The sequence below is a fragment of the Lynx rufus genome, unplaced genomic scaffold (genome assembly GCF_022079265.1).
Source record: "Lynx rufus isolate CCGP_SWC_20201006 ecotype Redwood Valley unplaced genomic scaffold, mLynRuf1.p SCAF_8, whole genome shotgun sequence".
In the NCBI taxonomy this organism is placed as follows: domain Eukaryota; kingdom Metazoa; phylum Chordata; class Mammalia; order Carnivora; family Felidae; genus Lynx; species Lynx rufus.
Genome location: NW_025814896.1, coordinates 127,783,197 through 127,801,135, shown reverse-complemented (window position 1 = coordinate 127,801,135; position 17,939 = coordinate 127,783,197).

Here is a 17,939-nt window from a genome sequence, read left to right as displayed (position 1 = left end):
TAATTTTGCTCAGATAACCATTACTCCCTAATACCTGTTATCTCTCATTTGTTCTCTTTCCCAAAAAGAGGTATTTATCTCTAAGTATATGGAAATTTTTAACACTTGCTTTGGAATAGTGGCTTTACAGAAGTTAAGTCCCTCTTGTTTTCCCTAAACTGTCTCTCTAGGATGCCCCACATGACACATTTAGGTTGAATGAAACAAAACTATTCTAGAGAATATGTTTTGGTCTTTAGTGTCTGATAGCATACTCTGTTGAGGGCAAGGTCTAGAGGGGCAGTAAATTTTTCTCACTGAATAGAGAAAAATCCAGAATTCAGGATCTCAAGAAAATTAAGATTGTTCAAAGGGAGTCGATTTTTGGTTATTATTACTTCTCTTCAGATACTTTAACTGCTAAATGTTGACACAATAGACCAGTTGAATTTAGCTTAGTCTAACAAGCTGGGCCTGAAAATAAATCCCTGGTTAAAAGCCAGCCTTAAATTTCAAGGACAAATCTGCAAAGGGCTAGAGAAGAAAGGGAAGTTGGTGCTTGAATGTGCATGGAGCTCAGTCAGCCAGACTTGCATTCAAATCCAAGTTCAATCACTTACTAGCCATGTGTCAAACACCATACGCATCCTCACATACTCATTCTAACTCTTACCCTCTCTCCCTCTCTCTCTCTCTCTCTCTCTCTCCCAACATGAAATAGGTTTCCTAAGGCATGATTTTAATAAGATCTCTCCAGCCAATAATACAAGTAGATAGTGATCATTTGTAATTATCATATCCATTTCTGAGTGTTTACTTAAAATTTATGAGATAAAAATTAGAATTCCTATAAAATATAACATTAAATATCTATCATTTATTTTGACCTCAATATGACCGCTCTTGCACTTTTTATGGCTGATATGTTGCTAAGCATTTTCTTATTTAATTACATAATTGTATGCATTAATTAGCTTTTATTTTTAAAAAATACATTTTAAAGCTTTAAAAAGTGTCAAAAATAGCTGAATCATGAATGAGATCTCAAAGAAACCTAGAATAAATGCTAATGATCCCTGAGAAAAGAGATCAAACAGACGAGAGAGGGTGGAGTTGTAGCTCTTGGATGACAAAGGACAGACAGCACTGATGAAAGAAAAGGGTGATGGGGAATGAGAAGAGCCCTCCCTCCACACTTAGCGGAGGGAGTGATCACCCAAAGCTGCAGTGTGGACGAGCACTGCATCAGGAATTCACGTCCTAGTGGCACAGCTGCCGAGCAGATCACTGGGGGCAAGCGTCCACTAAATCAGGTAGATCGAATTCTACTGTACCGGTCACTACTGAGACCTGGTGCAGAACAGCATGATACATCAGGCACAAATGATTGGCAATAAAATCTCTCTGACCTTCAGTCTCCTTGTGTCTAAAATGAGCATACTAACAGCCTCACTTCTCCCTAGGAACCTGGCGGTTCTCTGCTGAGTGGGTTGGTCAGTTCTCACCACCAGGAGGGGAGTGTCAGCCCCTCCACCTACTTGCCGGCGCCCCTCTGGGAAAAGCAGAAACTTGAAAAAGGTTCCTCCTCACCCTGCAGAAGAAGTCAGGTGTAAGTACAAATGATCAAATGTGGATAATATTTGTTAAATGTTTGCAATGTTCCAAGAGCGATTGTAAGCACTTTATACATACTATTCAATCTTCATGACAGCCTTATCATTGTGGATATTATTACTGTTCCTTGCCCACCGAGTAGAAAACTGAGCCCAGGGATTCAACACAAAACACTTGGCTTAAGTGGCAGGACCCCAGACCTAAGCTCTGTGAGTGCATCAATCTTTGACCTTAACCACTGCACCACACTGTCTCTGGAAGAGCTGGTTCTCCAGAGAGCTGAATTCTGACTCTCTCTGAAGAGGAGACAGTTCGGCTTGAACCAGAACAAGAAGCCTCACTGAGTGTGAATCACAGGAGGTCTTAGAACACCAGGTTCTTAACAGCCTCAATTACCAGCTCAGCTTCAGATTCAGGAAAATTAATTCACATTGCCCTGGGAAAGGAAATCCTGGTTAAGACTGACAGCCTGGTAATCCAGTGGAAGAAAATGGTTTAAACAGAAAACAGGAGAGCTTAACTTGTGATTAATAGTTATTTCTTCTTTGTTCCTTTTTTCAATGTTATTTTTTTGTGTTGTATTTTAAATTAATATACTGCTCATTATTCCTACTGTCAAAAGAAGCATTTTTGAGAAAAGAACAAGTAAGAGTATTTTTCACTCTATACTTGCCTATTAATAGATGTCTATTTCAACTGGTCACTAAAAAATAAATCTAGCAATAACCAAGGCACTTCCTGAGAAGGCAGCATCAAAAATGAGCTGTTCTGTGCAGAACCTCCAATGTGTATAAGCAGGCAGACAATACAGAAGTTACTTATGGAGGCCACTATCACAGGAGAAAAGGTTTTCTGTTACGGGTCAGCAGACCTGGGTTCAAGTGCCTCCCAAATGATATATAAACTCCACAGCTTGGCATGAGAGTTCTTCCTGGTCTGCCCTCCAAGTATCCTTTGACCGAGATCTGCCCTGGGGGTCTTTGAGCCATTGAGGTCTTTTACTCCTCCACAAACAGCCAGCTCGAAAGACACCTCCTCATCAAGTGTGCCCTAATTATTCATCCTGTGTCTCTCAGAGGTTAGAATGACACCTACTACATGGTGGGTGTTCAATGCACTTGGCTAAAGCCAAAACCTGAAACCGTGAACAGAGCTCAGAGTATCCATGGAACCACTTGGCAAGGAATTGTTATGGTTAGGCCAGTTATGTGTGGATGTTTGAAGTGAAATAAAGAATGCAGATATAATCTATTAAAATAGAATGACTTCACAAATGGTTATATGGTTTTTATCATTTAGGGGCATCTTCTATGTGCCAAGCACTGAGCTCATGTGAGTAAATGGAAAGGCAGACTGAATATCAAATGCGTGAAAGTCAGCCAAGACAAGAAAGCAAAAACCAGACAGAATGCACAGAACACCATGAACACAGAGTAGAGACCACACCCAAGGAAGGGCACTCATGCAGTTGGGAGAGACTGGTGGGGGAGCCTTTGTAACACACATATGCTTTATTTCCCAATTTACACAGCAGGAACTCAGGATTAATCAAAGCAAGGTTGCCACCAGTCTACACAGAGCAGGCATGGCACACCCACTTGTACGCAACTTTTCCTTGGCCCATGTTTACAGCAGGGCTCACTGCCTGTAGCAACACATGAGGTGGGCCTGGAACTGAGAAAAAAGCTGAATTCTTGCTACACCCGCTTCCTGCATACACGGGCTAACATCGCCATTTCTGAGCAGCTTACACTGCCAATCAGTGCCCTTCCACATTTCTATTTCTATTTTCATTGCTTTATTTTTATCTTCGCCAGGATCTCTTGGTCCTTGAACCAATTAGCACCAGGCAGGCCATAACCTCAGCTAGCAGAGAGAAAGCAGAGTCAGTGCCCAGATCTCTTTTTTAAATTTCTTTATTTTTGTTATTAAAGTATAGTTGACATACAATGTTCTATGAGTTTCAGGTGTACAACATAATGAGTCAATAATTCTATACATTTCTTAGCACTCATCATGATAGGCACCATCTATCACCATATGTTATTACAATATTATTGACTACATTCCCTATGTTGTACTTTTCATCTCCATGACTTACTTATTTCATAACTGGAAGTTTGTACCTCTTATTCCCCTTTCACCTATTTCTTGAAATGAACCTTAATGCTGCATTGTTAGGTAGGCATCTGTGAGAGAAAGAACTATAGGCACAGATTCTTAAGGATGAGAGAGATCCACCCTCCCATGATTTTTCTAAGTAGATTTCATTTACCTTTAGAAATGGACATTTAAATGGAAACTTCATCAAGAATAAAGAATCCAACTAAGGGGGGGAAAAGGTATTTGAATATTTGGACTTTGGACTCCCTGGGAGGCAATGTGGAATGTGCAGATACATCCCAGGCTGCCCCCTCATTCTTGCATCTAAATCTCCAATGAGAGTCCCAAACCTCTTCTGGTCCTGGGCACTGCCCCATCTCAGGGTGGTCTTGAACAACTTGTTTCACCATTAGACATACTGTCTCACAAATATAATGATCTTTAAGTTCACTTTAAGCTCTACCTTGTAAGATTTTAAATTTAATTAACTCTTAAGAGTAAATGAAGAGTTACAGCCTCATGAGAAAAGAGCTTGCAAATGAAGACTCCTGGTGAAGAAAAGGGAGGGAGTTGAGTATTTGCCCTAAGAGGCAAACCATGTGTTTGCTACCAGTTGGGTGGCTTTCTGTGCCACTGAATGGATCTAATCCTATGCCTTGTTTGTTACTAATTCAGAACAAGAGCTGACAGAAAATGCACCCAATATTGTGGATGTCTAACCAAAGTCAAGGGGAGCTTTAGATTCTGAGAAGCCATTGAAGATATAGTCTTAGTTGACAGTGAGATTTCTGACTTGATAGTCACAAGATGGGCAAGTGCACAATAAGGGCTCCTCGACACACACAGTCACACCTGAGAGTGATCTGAGAGCAAAAAGTGACTAGGAGTCCCCCAACCGGACCTACAGAAAACAGCCCTAAGAGTCTGAAGATGAGATCAAATAATAATATTTTTATTATTTTTTAATGTCTATTTATTTTTAAGAGAGAGAGAGAGAGATGCATGCACGAGTGAGTGGGAGAGGGGCAGAGAGAGATGGAGACACAGAATCCAAAGCAGGCTCCAAGCTCTGAGCTGTCAGCACAGAGCCCAATGTGGGGTTCGAACTCATGAACCGTGAGATCATGAGCTAAGCTGAAGTTGGACACTTAACCAGCTGAGCCACCCAGGAGCCCCAAAAGATAATATTTTTAAATATATTTCTCACTTTGAAGTCTAACACTCACAAAAGATCCCACTAAACACATTTTAATGGAATGTAAGTCACAGATACAAGGCAGGTGTAGGACAGCAAAAGCAAAAAGTTACACTGGAGGAAAGGTTTGGGGTGTTGGGGATTTGTTTTTGAAATGTTCTTGTTATTTTGTTAACACAAACACTTAGTCTTCCACCCAGAATGTCAAGCCAGGGCCAACATCAAGTCACAGAATTAGGCCAAGTGTGTCTGTGAAGGCCCCGTGGAAACAGTAATAGCTTTTAAAAATCTCATTTATTTGTTAAGTCATTAGACTGTATGAAGTATAGGAATAAACGACTAGTCCATAGGCATGTCCTAGATTTGAGTCAGAGCTAGGGAGAGAATTCGGGCCTCAGTTCCATGCTGTTCCTACCAGAGTATGCTGTCTGTGCAAAGACCTATCCCAGAAAACAAAATGACCACATACTCCTCCATGGCCAGACTTGTGGTCATCTTACCCAGTATGACATTCTGCCAAGGGCTCTTGGCACATGTATGCTGACCAGATGAACAGAGACCACCTTTCCAGGAACATGGCCAAATCATGATTTGCAGTCACTCTAAGAGCTCAAAACAAACAAAATGGTCTCTTACGTGTCACTAAGTAACAAGAGATGAAAACAAAATGGCTCTGTGGTTGAGTTCATTTCTAGGACACTGTGGGAGCTACACATCCGAAACAAGTCTCCTATTTCCTTTTCTATCAAGACTATGATTCGGTCCAGGCAAAGTTCCTTAGCGCACTTTAAAATTTGCTTTAGGTTCTTCCAGGAGAATGTTAAAAACTGCCCAGAAGTGAGCTTTTTAAAGAAAACAATAGCCACTCTTTAAAGAAAACAGAGCCCACCAGAACGTACACACTCCTTATGCAAAGGGTCTGCTTTAATCTTAACTGCACTACATTCCCTTCTCCTCTGAAAGTGGGGAGCATTGGCTAGAACTCTGTATGGCCCAAACACCATAGGCTCAAAACTTAAACAGACTTATAATTTCTGAAAATATATATAACTGAAGATTCATAGTGAGTCTGTGTAAGAACTGCCCACCTCTAAATGTTAGAGCATCTGAAGGCATCTCTATCTCCACTCATCCCAGTGAGTGATCTCATTCAGCCTCATGGCTTTAAATATCATTTACGTGCAGATAACAGCAAATACACATTTCATCTCCAACTTTTTCCCTAAGTTTGTCATCTCTTATGGGCTGAGTTGTGTCCACCCAAAAATCATATTTGAAATTCCTAACCCCCTTACCTTAGAATGTGATGTTATTTGGAGATAGGGTCTTTGTTAACACAATCAAATTAAAATAAGGTTCAAAGGGAGGGTCCTAATCCAGTACAATTGATGGCACTATAAAAAGAAGACATTTGGACACAGACATGCACAGAGGGAAGATGATGTAAGGAGGCATAAGCAGAAGACGGTCATCTACAAGCCAAGAAGAAGGCCTGGAACAGATCCTTCCCTCTCAAATATTACAAGGAGCCAAACTTGTTGGCACCTTGCTCTTGAACATCTAGCCTTCACAACTGTAAGACAATAAATTTCTGCTTTTAAGCCACCCAGTTTGAGGCACTTTGTTACAGCAGCCTTGGCAAATTAATACAGCAACTCAATTTGAATGTGTAATACATACCTTAAACTCAACATGTCCAAGCCCATAACTTGGATTCTACCTGCTCCGACCTGGTGCTCTCCAACATCCCCTATTTCTATAAGTGGCAATTAAAACCTGTAGATCCCTATGACCAAACCCAGTGAAACCCTAACTATTTTCCCTATTCCTTAAATCATTCATTCCTTAAATAATTTAGTATTTGATTATTATGCCTTTAAATAATATCCCAAAATGGGCTACTTCTCACCCCTGTCCACTTCTGTCATCCAAATCAAACTTCCATCACCTCTTACCTGGATTTCTGTAATAGTTTACTTACTTGTCTCCTTCCTTCCACACTTGCCTTCTTATAATCCAATCTCCACACAACAGCAAGAGCGATCCTGTTAGGTGAGACCTTTTGAATCCTCTGACCAAGACCCCACAAAACTTCTTTATATTTATTTATTTAAAGTCATATCAGGGTGTGCAAGGCTCTACTTGAGGTGTCTCCCTGAATACCCTCAGACCTCTTTTCCATTCTCTCTCTTTCCATTTCACATCCTCTGTTCTTATTTTAAATTTTTTTCAATGTTTGTTTATTTTTGAGAGAGAGACAGAGCATGAGCAGGGTAGAGGCTGGGAGAGACAAATCCCAAGCAGGCTCCAGGCTCGGAGCTATCAGCACAGATCCCAATGCAGGGCTCAAACCCACAAATTGAGAGATCATGACCTGAGCCGCAGTCAGACGTTCAACGGACTGAGCCACCCAGGTGCCCCTCACTACCTCTGTTCTAATCAATCTAACCTTCCTTCTCCTCAAACAGGCCAAGCATATTCCTTCCCCAAGACCCTAAAATTTACTTCCTTTAGATATCCATTATACTATGTCTTTTCCTTATTCAGGTTTCTTTTACAATGGCACTTAATCTAAGACTTTGTGACCATTATATTTAAATAGTACCCCCAAATATTTGATTACTTTCTGTTATGTATTTCCCAAAAGGCTCCCTGAAGGACTGGATGAAGTCTAGTCTGTCAATTGCTATAATTCTGCCATCTAAATAGTGCCTGGAATGTGGTATGAAATATTTGTTGAAGGAAATAAAGAAAGGAGGGAGGGAATGGAGGAAGGAAGGAAGGAAGGAAGGAAGGAAGGAAGGAAGGGAGGAAGGGAGGAAGGGAGGGAGGGAAGGAAGGTAAAGAATTTATGTGTATCTGAATATCAGTAAATCTATCAGGCAGGTTTCTAGACAGCTATTTTCATGAAAAATGAAGGCATTTATAACATTAATCCTAAGGAAAGGAAAAAACCTTTCTGAGATTGAGTCAGTAAGTAAATCTTGAGTCATCAAGGGGGAAGTTTGATCTGAATATAGCATGGTAACTATCTCTAGGACATGTCTTCTGGCCCAGTTCTCACTGGCCTCAGATCTAAATCCTTTAAGAAACAGGGAAGCTATGGGTAAAAATCTGAAAGTGCTTTTCACTAAAATTCTGCACAACACTGAGACCCACATGTATTGCTGTAACACCGAGGAAAGATGGACAACTTTCACCACATGTCGTGGAGCAGCTTTTATACCTGAAAGGTTCAAGTGTATTGCTGGAGTCCTTGACAGAAACCAAGATATCACTCTATGCCCAGTGGAGTTTATAGTGCCCAGAAGCTACCGGAAACCTATGGAGACCATAGGGCACAGCAGAGCAACATCAGTAGCCCAAAAACAAAAACAAAAACAAAAGCAAACAAACAAAAAACCTTGCAGTGATAGGCAAAAGGGACCCAATAGGGACAGAATTCTTTCATGAAACATTCTTTCATGTTTCATGAAAACAAGTAATTTGCTCCTCAGGGACTTCTAGAAAAAGTTGAGAGGGCGATATTTTAGTGAGCCAGAGGTACGATATTATATAGATTTATCTAAAGACCTGTGAAATTTCAGTTCCTATTTGTGTGATCTCACTTGCCCACCAAATTTGAGTCCTAGAGAAATTCAGCATATATGTATGCTTTTTTAAAATTTTTTTTAGTGTTTATTTATTTTTGAAGGAGAGAGAGACAGAGAGTGACCAGGGAAGGAGCATCAGGAGAGGGAGACACAGAATCCAAAGCAGGCTCCAGGCTCTGAGCTGTCAGCACATAACCTGATGTGGGACTTAAACTCACAAACCATGAGATTATGTCCTGAGCTGAAGTCGGATGCTCAACCAACTGAGCCACTCAGGCGCCCCCATATAATATGTTTTAATAAAGATACTTGATATATAAATTTTCTGAAGAATTAGAATGATTTAGCTCTTTTATATGAAATGAGGGTTTTTACTAGGAATATTAAGTGAGGGACTGTCTACTATTGATGCCCTCAAGCTGGTATAGCCTATGATAATATCTGCCCCCAAATTAAATGGCCCTATGCATACTTGTGCCTGCTCTGTTAAATTGTGTCAGAAGACATATTTAAAATTAAAATTATTAGTTCTCATTTTCCAGTGCTGTCAATGTACCTGCTTATAGAAATTGTATTTTTCCTTCTACTTGCTGTTTCCATTTTGCTTGAGGAAACTACATCCCTGGCTACAGTTCATATCAATTCAAAAGCTACACAGAGGTCAAAGTCTATGCCAGAAAAGGCAGGCATGCCATAGAGAATAAAAAGTTAAGCATGATCTCACTTATATATGGAATCTAAAGAAAAAAAGTCGAACTCATAGTAACAGAAAGTACAAAAGTGGTTATCAGAGGCTAAATGGTAGTGGACAAGGAGTGATTTTGATCAAAGCATATCAACGTTCAGGTATGAGATGAATAAGCTCTGTCAGTTCTGGAAATTTGATGTACAGCGTGGTGGCTGTACTTAATGTATAACTGTATACTTCCACTTTGCTAGGAGAGATCGCCAGTGTTCTGAGCACACAAAGAAATACAAAAGATGGTAACTATGTGAGTTGATGGATATGTTAACTACCTTGATTATGCTAATCATTTCACAATGTATACATATACCAAAATATCCCATGTATACACCCTAAATATATACACTTTTCATTTGTCAATCATACCTCCTTAACGCATTAAAAATAAATATGACAATTTAAATTTTTTTTAACGTTTATTTATTTTTGAGACAGAGAGAGACAGAGCATGAACAGGGGAGGGGCAGAGAGAGAGGGAGACACAGAATCTGAAACAGGCTCCGGGCTCTGAGCGGTCAGCAAAGATCCCGACACGGGGCTCGAACTCACGGACCACGAGATCATGACCTGAGCTGAAGTCGGACGCTTAACTGACTGAGCCACCCAGGCGCCCCAATAAATATGACAATTTAAAAAAATATGCATATGAAGCCACCTCTCTCCTCTCATATAAGTGGGTGAGATCAGAGGGCTTCTGATCTGAGGGAAATACTTACACCTTATTTGTGAGGAATAAGCTTGGGAATTCCCTGAGCTTGCACCGATGGGTTAACAAGGTTATAAAGAATTAGAAAGCCATAGCATGTACACACGCACGTTTGTGTAAACAAGATTAGGTAAATAAGATTAGGTAAACCGGACAAAGGCCCCCAGGATAGGACAAAGGTATAGGAATAGGGAATCTCAGGATGAAAACATCCAAGATGAGGTAAACAAGATTAGGTATTCATGGCAGAAATGCCCCCCAATTTAGTACTATAGCAGAAAGCTGCTTTCACAGGAAGGAAGGACCAAATTAGGTAAATAGGTAAATAGGGCTATAGACCCCAGTGGGGTGAAGTTGCCCAGAGAGGAGCTAATTAGCAAAAGAAAGATGCTTTGCTGACCCTGAGATAGCATGCTCTGTTTTTCTTGTCCCCTAGGCCAGTTTAGGTAAACAGAGGTGGGGCCTCATGTTTGCTGTAAAGAACCTTCCATGTAGCACCAGAATCTTGTTTTGTATTGACCCAAATCCCTAACACCACATATCTCCAAAATCCCCCTTTCCCCACACCCATGAGTTAATGTTCCCGGTTTCATTGTCTCTCTGTACACACCCATCATGCTTGTAAGCCTTCTGATCCTAATAAAAAGGGAGTAAGCACCCTTACTCAGGGCTCTTGTCTCCTCCTGGACATTAGCCTATCTTGCATTTTCAATCCTGTGTCCCACTCTCTTGATGGACAAGAGAGAATTCCAGACCCAGAGTCCACAATACTTATTGAGTCCATGAATTTTGTCACATCTGCTGTGTCTGTTCAGAAGTTGTTTATACATGGTTCCTGGTCCTTTATGTATTCAAATGAGATGTTGCTACTGAAAGACAGCTTGAGAAGAGTAAGATTTTGCTGTATTCACACACACACACACACACACACACACACACACACACACACAGTATAGTACATTCCAAATTTAATTATGTAGTCTTGGAATGGTTATTGTGAAGCATTCTGGATAACAAGAGTTTAATTAGGAAACCCATATTGTTACAATAGCTTATAAAGAAGCTAATATTTATTAAGTGCCTATTCTATGCCAAGGACTTGTATATCACACCATATACAACATCTCATTCAATTCTCATAGCACCATTCTACATTTCATAAGTGAGAAGAGCAAAATCAGAAAGACTGGCAAACTCACTCAATCTTGCACTCTGAATGACAAAGGGAGGATTTGAACCCAGACCTTAGAATCCTAATGTCCACCTCTGTACCATACCATATTCTTCCCTTATTTCAGTCCTTGCTACAGAAAATTACTGGAATTTAAGTGGCTCTATAGGTCTGCTTTTGTAAAACCAGGCAGACACATAGCATGAACTTCTTTTCTGAGCGATGACCCTTCCAGACCATGGGATCTCACCCTTATCAGCATTGAATAGGGAATTAGGCTAAATACAGATTAAGTTTTACTTGTGTGTCAGAAGGCTTTGGGTACTTCTTAATGACTAAATCCCTGATTTGCTTTATTTGGCCCATTTTTCTTTTCTTTCTTTACTCTCTCCTAAAAGTAAAACCTAAGGCAATGATTCTAGTTACTTGGGTCCTGCTTCTTAACTAAAGGTTTTTATACACAGATATATACCCTTTCCCTGCTCCCTCCCAACAGGAAGCCAATTACTATGGCACATTTGTTTAGCTAAACCTAAATTTGTAAAATGTATTTCTACAAAATAATGGGCTAATTTGTATATAATTTTTGTATTAGATTCAATAAATATTGGCTTATTGGAGAGACCATGCAGGAAGCACATTTATATGAGAAAAGGTCCTGCTCTGCCCTGCCCTCACAAAGCTTAAAATCCCTTATCATCCTTGGTATGAAGAAAAGCCTTTCAAGGAAGTTGGAGATGAAGAAACAGATGAAAGGGACTACATTTGTAATCAAAATGTGAGTAAAAAAAAATGTATTTTGGCAAACAGCATTGACTACTTTAGAGAGAAATCTTGTTTGCCACTCAGGGAGCCTAAATCTCTTGTTGGTATGGGAAATAAAAGGGAACTTGAGAACTAAAAGCAAGAAGTAGTCTATCTGCATGTCCTCTCAGGCCAACATGATCAGGTGCAAGGATATTCCAGCGTCTCTACTTCTTCTGTAAAAGGAAGCAGGTAGAAGACTCTTAGATTTCTAGAACCAGATATCTTGAAAAAGAGTCACTTATCATGGTTCAAAGTCAGAGGGAGCCCTGGCCTGACCCTTGCTCAGCTCTTGCTAGTGGGAAGAAGACAGGGAGTGAAGAGGGGAGATGGTAGACATTAGAAAAGAGGGATATGAGCCAAAGCAAGAAGGAAGAAAGATTAAAATGGTATGTTTGTCACAGAACCCAAAGTAGCCCTGGCATTAAGGCAGAAAGCAAAGAGAGTTCTTCTAAAACTCAAAAACTATCATTTATCTATCTATCTATCTATCTATCTATCTATCTATCTATATGTCTATATAAATTGGAATTTCCAAAGAAGGTATCCTAAAGGCAGCCCTTAGCAGCCAATGAAATAGGCTTGACAGAGCAGTGGGTATGGATCTGTCTCCAGGATCACCAGTGCCCATTTTAATGAAAAACAATATGCAGAAAAATTTTCAACCTCTCATGCTATATACACATAGTTTGGAAGGTTGACATGAGAGAGAGAGAGAGAGATTAGTGTCTGTGTTTCTATGTTCAGTAATCCTACTGAGCCCCAGCATCTTGTGCATCTTGTGCTAGATACTTGAGATAGAGATAAAAATCAGACACAGGTCTGAGAAACTGTCACAAACAAGAGGAATCTAAGGAGATATGATAACTAATTCTAATGTGGTGTCCTGAATGGGATAATAAAACAGAAGAACATTAGAGGAGAATCAAAATAATCTGAATTAAAGTATAGACTTTAGTTAATAATAAGGTATCCATATTGATCCCTTCATTATGACAAATATACCAAACTAATGTAAGGTGCTAATAATAGGAAAACTGGATGTGGTATATATGGGAACTCTGTACTATCTTCTCAATAATTCTGAAAATCTAAAAATGTTCCAAAAATAAAAAAGCTATTTTTAAAAATTGGATTACACATTGAATGAAACCCAAATCCCTTATCATTACTATCATGATCTGGCCCCTGCCCACCTGTTCCACCTCACCTTGCACATCTCTCCTTTTAGCTCAATAATCTGTTTTGTTGTTGTTGCTGTTTTTTGGTTTTTTTAAGTAGGCTTCACACCCAGCATGGAGCCCAACACGGAGGTAGAACTCATGACCCTGAGATTGAGAGCTGAGCTGAGATCAAGAATCGGACACCCAATTGCCTGAGCCATCCAGGCAACTCATTTGTTCAATAATCTTTAGCCAGATCACTCTGTCATGTTTTTTCTGTGTCAGGGCCACCACATGTACTTTTATAGCCTCTGGGGATGCTTTTCTCACTGACATCAATCACTCTTCCTCATCACTCAGGTCTCAGTTCAAGTGTCTCCCCCTCAGGAAGAAACCTCTCCTGAAGTCCCAGTATAAATCATATGCCCCTAACTCTGATACCCTCTCTCTCTCATAACTCTATATGTCTTTGTCTTCACATTTACTATTGGTTGGAATTATCTGTTTACTGAGTGTTTATTTGCTTAATGTCTCTCTCTCTCTCTCACCACAGTTTGTGTTCCTTTTGGGCAGAAATCATTTCTGTCTTGGTCACCCAATCATTTCTGTCTTGTGCTCCTAACCTAATGCCTGGCCTATGATAAATGTTCAAAAAATATATGTGGAATCAATTAATTAAATGAGAGAGTGCAGTTCTATTCCAATACCTAAATCTTTTCTTTTTTGACATCTTTGTGTACTTAAAGCACCCAACATATTACCTATCATTCCATTTACATATACTCAGTAACTATTTACTTATTATGCTAGATGCTTGGGATACAAATATAAATCAGAAAAAGTCTACTTTCAATGAGGCCACTGATGAATAGAGAAAACTAGAAAGCAAAATGGGCAATTATAACCCAGTGTGATACATGCTGTGGAAGCCCATATGGTGGACATCCAGCCCAGCCTGAAAGTTCAGTCTCCTTTCATACAGAAATGCTGAACTTGGAAGCCAACTCTGACACTCATGTTCTGTTTGACTATGGAAAAGTAACTCTATAAATATATGCTTCACTGTCCTTATTTCCAACGTGAGAAGTATGGACAAGATAATATCTGAACTCCATTATCTAACATTGTTCAATTCTCAATGAAGTACAGATTTTATGAACCACTCTGAATTAGCACTCCAAGGAGTTGACAACTTCACAGTTCTTTATAAATAGGTCATTTCCCCAAATCTTCCGTTTTCTCCCAAATAATGGGAAATTGTGATGCCCCAAATTTTCAAGTTATTCTCTGATCCAAATATTCTTTTTATGATAATCCTAGATCATATAATGACAGTTCTCATTCCAACATAAAGTCATCTTAGTGGGCTTATGAATATTCAAGCTAAAACCTAGAGAGGAGTATAAAGGGTGTGACATCAGGAACTTTGCACTTGGTGATTAAGTAGATTCTATGTTGCTCTCATAACAGGGTTCATGGAAGTTTCTCACTGCCAATATGTGAATATAAAATATAAAAATATAAATCAGCTTCTATAAATAAAGATAACTTCAAAAATTTTGGCTTTATTATATTTGCATAAGTACTCCCTGTACACTCACTTCATTATTAAAGATCAAGTTACCAAAATATGGCAAAAGGCATAGTTCTAGAATAGGACCTGGCACATAGTCGATACTGAATAACTATCTATTTATTTAACAAGTATGAAGTACTATATGAAGGTCTGAAGACAAATGACCTGCAGGAATGTGACAAAGAGAGGTCTAGTCCACATTCACATGCTTCAGAGAGATCTAGAAAATACTCACTGGCTCCCCCAACACAGGGGTCAGCAGTGACCTCAGAAAAACCACTTAAGCTGGCATATTAGGGACCAAATCCGGACTAGAGAGGGCTAAGCAATGAGTGACTGAGGAAGTAGGTATCATTCCTATCAAAACTGCTGTAATGGGAAGAAAGAGATATAGTGGTAGCTGGAGGGGAGATAGAATTTAGGTGGAGAAATGTTTAAGTTGGGGGAGATTTGTGTAAAATAAGTCCCATAGAGATAATGTTAGTGTATATAGAGGCCAGAGAGAGAGGAGATAAGTAGTATCTCCTCTCTCCCTCCTATATATACAAGAATCAATATCAGGAGATAATGAGGAACTGAGTGAGAATAAGCTAAGAAATGCAGAAAGATAGATTGTCCTCAGGTAGGAGAAGTAAGAAAAAGAATTACCAGCTGGATAATATAATAAAGCCAAAATTTTTGATGTTATCTTTATTTATAGAAACTGATTTATGTATTTATATTTTATATTTACATATTGGCAGTCAGAAACTCCATGAACCCTGTTATGAGAGCAACCATTTATACTGTAATGATAAAGAAGGAATTTGAAAGGGATGCACTTAAACAGAGAGGTAGCAGGAACATTTTCTAAGACTGACTAGACTTCTCCAAGGTATTATGTTCTTATTGGATCTGTCCAATCAATAGGTCCAGTGAATTGGATATTCATCTCTCTTCCTTCCAGAAAAATTCTAACAAGCGCTTGGAATAGTAGCAAGAAAATTGGGACAGAAAGTATGAAATATAGTTTCAAGTCATGGCTCTATTTATTAAGCCTTCACCTCTGAGTATAACACTATTGTAGCCCTCCTTATCTGTGGGGAATATGTTTCAAGACCCAAAAGGGATGCCTGAAACTGCGGATAGTACTGAATGTTATATATATTGTTTTTCCTATACATACCTGTTAAGTTTAAGTTATAAATTAGATACAATAATAGATTAGTGACAATTATTAATAATAAAATAGAACAATTATAATACCATACTGTAAAAAAAGTTATGTGAATATGGTCTCTCTCTCTCTCTCAAAATAACTTATTATACTATACTCACCCTTCTTCCTGTGATGCTGTGACATGATAAAATGCCTAGGTGATGACATGAAGTGAGGTAAATGGCATAGACATTGTGACATAGCATTGGGTGGGCTACTACTGACCTTCTGACTATACATCAGAAGGAAGATGATCTTCTTCTGACCAATGTTTATTGAGAATAGGGAGGGTGAAAAATGACAGCAGAGCAGGAGGGCCCTAGGCTTGCCTCCTCTCAAAGGTACAACTAGATAATTATCAAATCCTCCTAAAAACCCCCAAAATTGATCTGAAGCCTGGTAAAACAAACTTCACCATGAAAGGTAGAGAAGAGGCTATACTGAAGAAGGTAGGAAGTGCAGAGATATGGTTTTGAAGAGAAAAAGATTATGACCTCTGCAGTATGGAGGGTGCAGTGGTCTCGGAGAAGGGCAGGAGACAGACTAGCACACAGGGGAGTACAAAGGGAAAATGAATCCCCATAGCAATTGGCTTGGAAAGCATGTGGAGTCAGATTTCATGAGTTCTTGTAATCAGCAGGGCTCACAGCCTGGAGTTCTAAAGGTCATTGGGCTTAGCTTGAGGAGAGCCTGGAAGTACTGGGGCTGCTTTTGGAGACAAAGCAGGACAAACAGCCCGTGGACATATAGCATGGAAATAGCAATCTGAAGAGCACCTGGGGCACATAGTAGGAAGAGTATTTGCTCATCTCAGAGTATGTCCAAGAGGGGCAGTGTGCACGGAGAGAAATCCCCCAGGAAAAAAGGAACTGGCAGGCACCATTTCCCTCACCTCTACATAAACACAGATACCTGTAGGAACTAACTCTGCACCAACACTCACTACTACCTTGCTTACAGCAAGACTCACCCCCATCCTCCAGTGGAACCACTCTTCCCAGTCATGCTTGCTTCAGTCCCAGCATGTAGGCCCACTCCCCAAGACAACCAGCCCAAATCCCTGCCAACACCACATCTCCTGCCCTGGGAGTTTTATGGGGAGTTCCAGTGGCAGTGATGACAGGTCTCATTTCACAAGCAGACCAGAGTTTCACCTAGTTAAAACTCAAAACATTCAGGTCAGGGACCAAACACACTCATAGCAGGCAAAGAAAGCCTTTGTAAACAACTAGCCTGAAGGATAAAGCAACCAGAACAAAACAGCAGAGCATATGCAGCATACATAGGAGACACTCCTGGAAGCAAGAGGCCCCAGGAAACAGGTACCCTACATGGCAGGGCACCATGAAACCTCTTCTTCATAACGCCATTACCCTCAAGATCCAGAGACATAGCTGTTTCCTAGCACAGAGAAGAAGGCATAGAGACTTAGACAAAATGAGAAAACAGAGAAATTTATTGCAAATGAAAGAAAGGACTTAGCCACACCAGAGATCTAAGAGAAACAGATATAAGTAACATACCTGATATAGTATAATCATAAGGATACTTACTGGACTTGAGAAAAGAATGGAAGACATCAGTGAAACCCTTAACACAAAGATAAAAAAAGAACCATTTAGAGATGAATATTGCAATAAATGAGATTAGAAACAAGCTTGATGCAATAAACAGCAGGCTGGAAGAAGTAGAGGAACAAATTAATGACCTTGAGGATAGCATAATGGAAAGTAATTAAGCTAAAAAAGAGAGAGAGAGAGAGAGAGAGAGAAAAGAATTATGCAAAATGAGAATAGACTAAGGAAACTCAGTAACTCCATCAAAATAATAACATTCATATTATAGGACTCCTAGAGGAAGAGAGAGAAAAGGGGGCAGAATATGTATTTGAAGAAATAATAGCTGAAAACTTCCCTAATCTGGGAAAGGAAACAGATATCTAGATCTAGGAAACACAGAAACTCCCAACAAAATGTACAAAAGCAGATCAACAATAAACCATATTGTAATTAAATTGGCAACATACAGTGATAATGAAAAAATAATTTAAAGAAAAATAAAGAAAGAAAAAAATTTAAAAGCAGCAAGACAA